We start from the raw sequence: 8,285 nt of genomic DNA, 5'->3' as shown, positions 1-8,285 counted from the left end.
TTGTTGCTGCGATGGCCTTCTATAGTTCGATGGCTGTGTGCTCGGCCTCATTGACTGCTGAAACAGCCTTCCATAATTTGGCACTCAAATCTGTTTGCTGAATTAGCTTTACATATATTTCGTTACTTAGATTTGCTCGTCCAAATATCTTGCCATAGCTTTAGACATCGACCTAGGTATTTTTTTTTCTGGGCTTCATAAAAAAGCATATATGTTTTTCCTGTAATATCTAGTAGAAGAACTAATTTGTATGTCTAACAGATGGACAAGACTTGGATATCTTCTGCTCGAAGATTCTCTGCTGCATATGTCGAGGGGGTTGAAAACTTCATGAACTTTATCAGAGCTGAGTACGGTGGTTCGAAATCAGATGTGCTCTGCCCGTGTAGCAGTTGTATGAATTCAGTTACAAGACCCTAGTCAACTGTGCAAAATCATCCACACTTGTATGGGATGTCGGTCACATATACAAGGTGGGTTCATCATGGTGAAGCTGTGTGTCGGGTGGTAGGTGCGACATATGCCAACGGGTGGCTTATCATTGTGGGAGCCAGTAAGACATCGTCGGTGCCTGGAAACGGGATAAGGCGAAGACATGCACGCCGGCGGATCTTACCCAGCTTCGGGGCTCTGCGTGGAGATAACACCCCTACTGCTGCTCTGCGGGGTCTCCGCATGATCACTAGATGAACAAGTAGCTACACAATGCTCCTTGAGCTGTTTAGTGGGAGGAGGAAGAAGGGCACGGCTAGCCTGCTTCCTCTCCTTGTGTGGTGTCTAAGACTAGCAGGGGGTCGAACCCTTTGCATGGGTGCCCCGGGGGGTTTATATAGGCCTACCCCCTGGGGGTACAATGGTAATCTGACTGGGCGCGGGGCCCAGCCGTCTATGACTGCGCTCGCCGGCTTCTGCGCCGGCTGCTGGGGCCCGCCGACTGGTGGGTCCCGCCGGCTGCCGGCCCCTTGGTCGACAGGCAGGCACCACTGTCCAGGGCCTGGTCGGCGGCTGGTTACTATGGCTCCATCTTGGTGACGTGGGCTTCGTCGTGGTAGGCGCGGCTACAGTGCCGCCGCCCGTCAGGCGATCGCTGTAGCCTCACCGCGCCTTGTCTCCTTAATGGGGCATATTCTTCGAGGGAGGAGGCAAGCCGACTGCGGGGAGCCAGCTCTGTCTTTGGGCCGACTGGTTGGAGGCGTGGCCGCCTTCGGGCGTCTTTCTGCCCGAAGGGGCCCACCATCTATGGGCCACGCTGGCGGCCCGTCGTGGGTGACACCATGGTCAACATGGCAACAGTGCCGCGCTGGACGGGTCATGCCTACTCCGTACGGCGCACTGTGCCAGGCGTGCTCCGGGATTCGGGGGTGGCAGGCTTCAGTGTAGCCACGCCCTGTCGCACCACCGTTAGGTGGGTGCAAACTTTCAGGGTACGGTCTCGACCGCTTTATGGGAGCCGGCTTCTTGGAGTCGGCCTCCTCATGGCCGGCTTCTTAGAGTCGGCATCTTGGAGCCGGCTTCTTCGAGTCGGCCTCCCATGGTTTTCTTCATGAGGGGTAAAGTTGGTCCGCCGTCTTCGAGCTGGCCTGGGTGACAGCCAGCAAGGGGAAGGCGGCCCCATGTCTTGGATTCCTGAGAGCCGGACGGGCTCGTAATTTTTCAGAAGGGCCAGGGGAAGCCGGCTAGGCTAACCATGGCTATTTATTCCGACAGTAGTCCCCGAAGCTGATCGAGCTTCGAGGCGGACAGAGGGACGAGAAGCTTGGTCAGCTTACTATCCTGAAGAGCCGGCTTTGCTTGTACACGCCGACTTCAGAGAGCTCTGGTTCTCGCAGGCGAGGACGCGGACCACGTGGCGAGGAAATCCTGCCAACGCACGCGCGCGACGGGACGTCGCCGCAGGCCCGGGCCCGCCACTCGCAGGCCTCGGTCCGAGCGCGGATCTTCCATGGCCCACATGGGCCGCTCGCCTTCCCGTGGCGGTTTTATTCCACCATCATGGCACAGTAATCGCGGGACATGGGGGAGTGGGCACGATCAATCCTCACGCTTCCCCATGCCGCGCCTCCTCGGTTCCGCCACGCGGGCCTATAAGTAGGGGGAGGAGGGGGAGCGACAGAGGTTCGCACGCTCTCTCTCGCTCCGCCCCCTCTCGTCCTTGCTTCTTCCTCTCGTTGCCGCCGCAGCCTCCCATCTCAGCGCCGCCGCGCCTCCACATCGCCTCGCTCCCATGGCGCTGTCAAGCTCGTGGGACGGCTCCAACGTCCATGAGGATCACGTGGAGTTCCTCCGCCAGACTCGGCGTCTGCCCGACGCCAACCTCGTGCGGGTCCGCCTGGCGCCGAGGACGGAGATCTCGCCGGCGCCGGAGGAGGGCGAGCGGGTCGTCTTCCGCTCGCACTTCCTGCGCGGCTTCGGCCTTCCGGCGAGCGGATTTCTGCGCTCCTTCCTCGAGTTCTACAACCTCCAGCCGCATCACCTCACGCCCAATGCGTTGATGCTGCTGTCGGCCTTCGTCTCCCTCTGCGAAGGCTTCTTGGGGCTGCTCCCCACGCTGGAGCTCTGGGGAGAGTTCTTCCAGAGCAAACTCGGCACCGTCGTCGCGGGCGTGCCCGCCCCCTGCGGGGCCTTCATTGCCATGAGGAGGGCGAGCGAGAACAACCCTTTCCCGCCCATCCCCCTGATCCAGTCGGTGAAGATCTGGCAGAAATCATATTTCTACGTGAAGAACGTCGCCGAGCAAGGAGACCACGTCAACCTGCCGGCTTACGTAGCCGGCCCGCCGGCTGGGAGGCAGCCCTTGTGGAGTTTCCGGTCCCGGTCACTGTCTCAGGCCGGGAACGCCGCCGTCTCCCGGCTTCGGGTGATGATCTAGTCGGAGGGCTTGAACGGGGCCAACTTGGTGGCCGCCTTCATGGAGCACCGAATATCTCCTCTCCAGAGCCGGCCCCACATGATGTGCCAGATGAGCGGCCGCTTCGACCCAAGCCGGCTGAGCACCAGGGAGATGCCTCACGCGGAGGTATCATATATGGTAAACTATATCTCCAACTGCAAGCTCGCCGAGGACTGGCGATACGGCAAGGCGCCGTATTCTCGCGCCAACCTCTGCCCGTGGTAAGCTTTCTTTTCTTCCTTCTTTTCATTGGTAGCCGGCTTCATGAGGGCCGACTTCTAATCAGTCGGTCCTTCTTAGCAGAACCCCCTTCTCCCGCCGACGACCGGGACAGCGGGGATAGAACGCTAGTATGCCCCCGACCATACGGCGGACGACGTCGACGATCCGGACTTGGGGGCGGCCGCCATGGAAGACGCCGTCGTGGGGGACGACGCCGAGCCCGGGGGCACAAGGCTCACCGCCAGCTTCGAGGACTCGCCGGATGATTTCGAAGCCGAAGTCGCCCCACGTCGCCAGCCGGCGGCCGACCATCAGGGCATGGGTTCGTCTATCGCGCCGGCTGCCGGCGGTGGTGCACAGAAGCGCCGGGCCGCTTCAGGCCTCTTCGGCTGTCGGCCGAAGAAGTCCAAAGCCTCCACCGCGGCGACCAGGCGAGACAAGGCGGCTGCGAAAGCGGCCCGCTTCCGCAAGGCGGTGAAGCAGCCTCAGGCGGTCTCAGCGTAAGTCTTCAATTGCCTTGCCGCATGCTCTTCATCATTCTCTTCTTGTTCGAGCATTCTTCTTAATTTCTTCCGCTTGCTGGACAGGGCGCCGCTTTCCCTTGAGCGTGGTCCGGGCGGCTCCGTAGTTAGGCCGGCTGGAGGTTCTTCAAGCTCCCGCCGCGTGGACCCCCGCGCCGACCTCAGGAAGGCCACAGAGCGGAACGCCCGTGAAGCGCGGGAGGAGCGCGAGGCAGCGGAGAAGGCGGCCGCCCAGGCGGCGAGGGAGCAGGCCGACGCGGCAGCCAAGGCCCAGACGGAGGCGGCGACCGCGGAGTCAGAGGCGGAAGGTTCGCGCAACCAGCCTCCGCTGCTCGCCATTTCCCTCCGAGCCGTGGCCCCCGACACCCCATTGCCCTTGGCGGAGGAGATCGTCCAAGACCCGCCGCTAATGGAGAGGGGGGAAGACCCCGCGGCCTTTGCGAGGAGAGCGCCGCCAGCAACGCCAACCGGAGGGGGCCACGGCGGCCAATCGTCAGCGGCGCTAGAGGGGCCGACCGGGGGTGAGCCGGAGAATAGAGCCAACCTCGAGGTACAGCCGTTGAAGGGCCGGCGCGCGGGGGGAGGCGCTGCTCCACCGGAGTTGCGCCGAGTCGCGGGCGCAGGCCAGTCGGCGGAAGATCCGGAGGCAGCCAGCACTGCCACGTCCGAGTGGACTCCCAGCGGAGGGACTGGCGAGCTAAACGTGGCGGCTCAAGGGGTCCGGAGCCGGCTGCAAGCTCAGGCCGCCCTGCTGCAACAGTTCACCCAGGAGTTCCTGTCGACGCGAGCCACCATCCGGGTGAGTCTTTCATTCTTGGCCGGTTTTGATTTCTTGATTTCTTCCATGGGGGCACGTCAGCACACCCACTGGGTGTAGTCCCCGAGATTCGGGCTGACTGCTGCGCAGTCGGGTCGGATCTTTCTCGACGGCTACCTTACTTTGCTTTTTGTCTGAACTTTCAGGAATATCACAACCTCTGTGCTGCCGCCTTCAACTCCCAGACTCGGGAGTTGAGCCGGAGGACCGACGACCTAGCCGACAGCCGAAGTAAGTACTCGATCTTGTCTGTCTCCTGTGGGGGCGCGTCAGCGCACCCACTGGGTGTAGTCCCCGAGATTCGGCCCGACTGCTGCGCAGTCAGGTCGGATCTTTCTTGACGACTCTTTCCTTATTGGTTTTTCTTTTTCTTTGTCTTCAGGGGCCAACGCCGACTTGAGGAAAGAGCTCGGCGAAGCGAAGGCCGCCCTTCATACCAAGGACGCCGAGTGCGCTGCCTTGGTCCAGGAGCGTGATCGCCTGGCCAAGAAGCTGGCTGACCACGAGAAGAGCCACAGGGCGGCCCTGCAGGCGGCGCAGGATAGCGAAGCCGCCCTGAAGGCAGAGTATGATACCGAGGCAGCGAGCTGGGCTGAAACCCGGTGAGCCCTGGATGAAGGCTTCGGCCGGTTCGAGGATTTGATCGATGGTAAGCCGCCTTCCTTGCCCCTCTCCTGCCCCTTGCCGCCTGGGTTTTTGGCTTAACTTGAGCTGCTGCTTGTTTTTTGGTGCAGACTACTTCCCCGGCTACTCCGCCTTCGCCCCCAAAGCATTGAGGCCCATCGCGAGGTGCGTCGTCAGGCGGGGGCCAACATCGCGCCGGATGCGAACCGGACGCTTGATGAGCAGCTCCTGGCTGTCCAGGCGCGGTTGCAGCCGGCTCATCGGATGCTTCGCCGGCTCCAACGTGCCGGGGCGCAAGTGTTGGCCGCCCTCTGGCCCGGCGAGACGATCCCCCGCACCCCAAGCCGAACTGCCGACTGGCTGGAGGTCGCAGTTGGTCGCTTCGAGGCTTGGAAGGCGTCGGCGGCCCGCCTCGGAGCCGAGCGGGCGTTGGAGTTCGTTCGGGCTTGGTACCCAGGGCTGAGCCTGGACCAGCTGCGCACTTGGCGGATGGAGGCCGACGCGGAGCTGGAGGAGGTGAGGCCGGCTATCGCCCAGCGAGCTTCGATGATCGCCGAGTTTACCGACATCAGTGTTTTTGCACCCGAAATCGATGATGACGGTGTTGCTCAGCCGGAGGAGTGGTTCGGGCTGAACCCGGCGGTGGGTGAGGACTCGGCGGAGGAGATTGCCTCCAGCGACGAGGGCGAGGATGACGAAGAGGAGGACGGCGAAGACGTCGAGCCGGCTGGTGGAACAACCGGCCGACCTCAGGCCGACCGTGCCTCCAGCAACGAGGCGCGTGGAAGCGCGCCCTCTGCGGGAGGTGGTGACCAAGCCAAAGTTCGCCAGCCGGCCGCTCCTTCAGCCGGCACGACCGTCTCCGCCAACCAGTCCGGCTCATCGGTCACTCCGCCAGCTTGACCTGCCGTTTTTATCTTTCCTGCTTGTTGTCTTTTGAACAATCTTCATTAAGTTTTCGCAGTTCCACCCACTGGGGGTGTATCCAAACTATGTTGAATGCTGGCCTCTCGGAGGTCTTTTATGTAAATATTATTATGTGCATGTTTGGTTTCCATTCGCGTATGCTTTTTATCCTTAGGCTTTTTCCTTTGCCGCCTTCCCTCTTTGGGGAGGCAAGTACTTGAGCTTTCTTGGATTGAAGTGAAGTGAATGGAAACCGGCCGGCCGGCTACTCTGGTAGCCATTCGGCGGTGGGAGAAAAACCGGCTTTTGTTATATTAGTCCGTTAGTCCCTAGCTGTTTTTTCGTGTGGGCGCCCGTTCCTGCCTTTAACTCTTGCCAGTCAGACAGCCGGTTCTTCGATCTGCGACTTTTGGCAAGAGAAGGCTTGGGAGCCGGCACACTACTTGTCTGACTTTGGATAGGACTTCTAATATAACTCCGGTCGGCCAGTCCCCGAGCCGACTAGTCGAACCCGGTGCCGGATGGAACAAGTAAATGAAATGACAAGGTCATAAGCATGATACTTTTCATTCATAGATAAGGGGTGGCAGTCCCCGAGCCCTCCTCGGGGAGCCTATTGTCTTGTACTTAATACAAAAGTTAGCGTGGTACATACTGCATTTCAACTGTAAAATCTTCGAAGGAGGTTGGCGTTCCATGGTCGTTCCGACTCCTTGCCGGAGTCGTCTCTCTTGCGTGCCTTCGGCTTCTGTGCGTCGATCAGGTAGTAGGAGTCATTGCCTAGAGCTCTGCTGATGACGAAGGGGCCTTCCCAAGGGGCCGACAGTTTGTGCTGGCCGGCTGTTCGCTGGATCAGCCGGAGCACAAGATCGCCCTCTTGGAAAGATCTTGGCCTGACCTTCCGGCTGTGGTAGCGGCGCAAACCCTGCTGGTAGATGGCAGACCGGCTGAGGGCTAACAGCCGGCTTTCTTCCAGCAGGTCGACGTCGTCTTCTCGTGCTTCCTTGGCCTCCGCTTCCGTGTACATGGTTACTCGAGGCGAGTCGAACTCGATGTCAGTTGGGATGACCGCCTCGGCACCATACACAAGGAAGAAAGGGGTCAATCCGGTTGACTTGTTTGGTGTAGTGCGCAGACTCCAGAGGACAGCCGGCAGCTCATCGAGCCAACAGCCGGCTGAGCGCTCCAGAGGTACGACTAGTCTGGGCTTGATGCCGGAGAGGATGAGGCCGTTGGCTCACTCGACCTGGCCGTTTGACTGCGGGTGGGCGACGGATGCTAAGTCCAGTCGGATACCTTGGGCAGCACAGAAACGTGTCAAGGCTCCTTTGGTGAAATTCATGCCATTGTCGGTGATGATGCTGTGTGGCACGCCGTACCGAGTTGTTATGTCTGCGATGAACATCACAGCAGTCGGCCCATTCAACTTCTTGATCGGCTTTGCCTCAATCCACTTGGTGAATTTGTCCACGGCGACGAGCAAATGCGTCATGCCGCCGCGCGCCGTCTTGAATGGGCCCACCATGTCCAGTCCCCAAACGGCGAAGGGCCAAGTGAGGGGGATGGTCTTGAGTGCCGAAGCCGGCATGTGTTGCTTGGAGCTGAAGAGTTGGCACCCCTTGCAATGTTTAACTAATTCTTTGGCGTCATCCAAAGCGGTCGGCCAGAAGAAACCATGGCGGAAGGCTTTGGGGACAAGTGATCTTGAGGCCGCATGGTGGCCGCATTCTCCTTGGTGGATGTCTCTGAGGATTGCAATGCCCTTCTCTTGCTCGACGCACCGTTGGAGGACTCCAGTGGCACTGCGCTTGACGAGTTCTCTGTTGACAATTGCGTATGCTCCGGCTCGACGTTGGACTTGTCTTGCCTCTGTTTCGTCAGCCGGCAGATCTTGGTTTACTAGGAAGTTGAGGATGGACTGAGCCCATGACGGAGCCGCGACTTCTTCTATTGCCAACGTGGCTACTGCCACCAGGGTGGGCGGGCTGGGTGGTGAAATGCTGGAGTCGGCCGCCGGCTGTTGTGCTGGTGCAGTCCCCGGGCCGACTACCGCAGTCCCCGAGCCGGGTGTGGCAGTCCCTGAGCCGGGTGTGGCAGTCCCCGAGCCGGGTGTGGCAGTCCTCGAGCCGGGTGTGGCAGTCCCCGAGCCGGCTACCGCAGTCCCCGAGCCGGCTGCAGGAGTCTTGGGGTCGCCTGCTTGGTTCTTCGAGCCGGACCTGGCCGCATTAGGGTCAAGCGGCATGAAGATGGAGTCGTACTATGGAGACGGCTTGATGGACGGCTTGAGGAGGCGTTGCAGAGCGAC

This window comes from Triticum urartu, chromosome 2 (assembly GCF_003073215.2).
Source record: "Triticum urartu cultivar G1812 chromosome 2, Tu2.1, whole genome shotgun sequence".
In the NCBI taxonomy this organism is placed as follows: domain Eukaryota; kingdom Viridiplantae; phylum Streptophyta; class Magnoliopsida; order Poales; family Poaceae; genus Triticum; species Triticum urartu.
The sequence above is the reverse complement of the archived record's forward strand: the minus strand, read 5'-3'. Positions refer to the sequence as shown.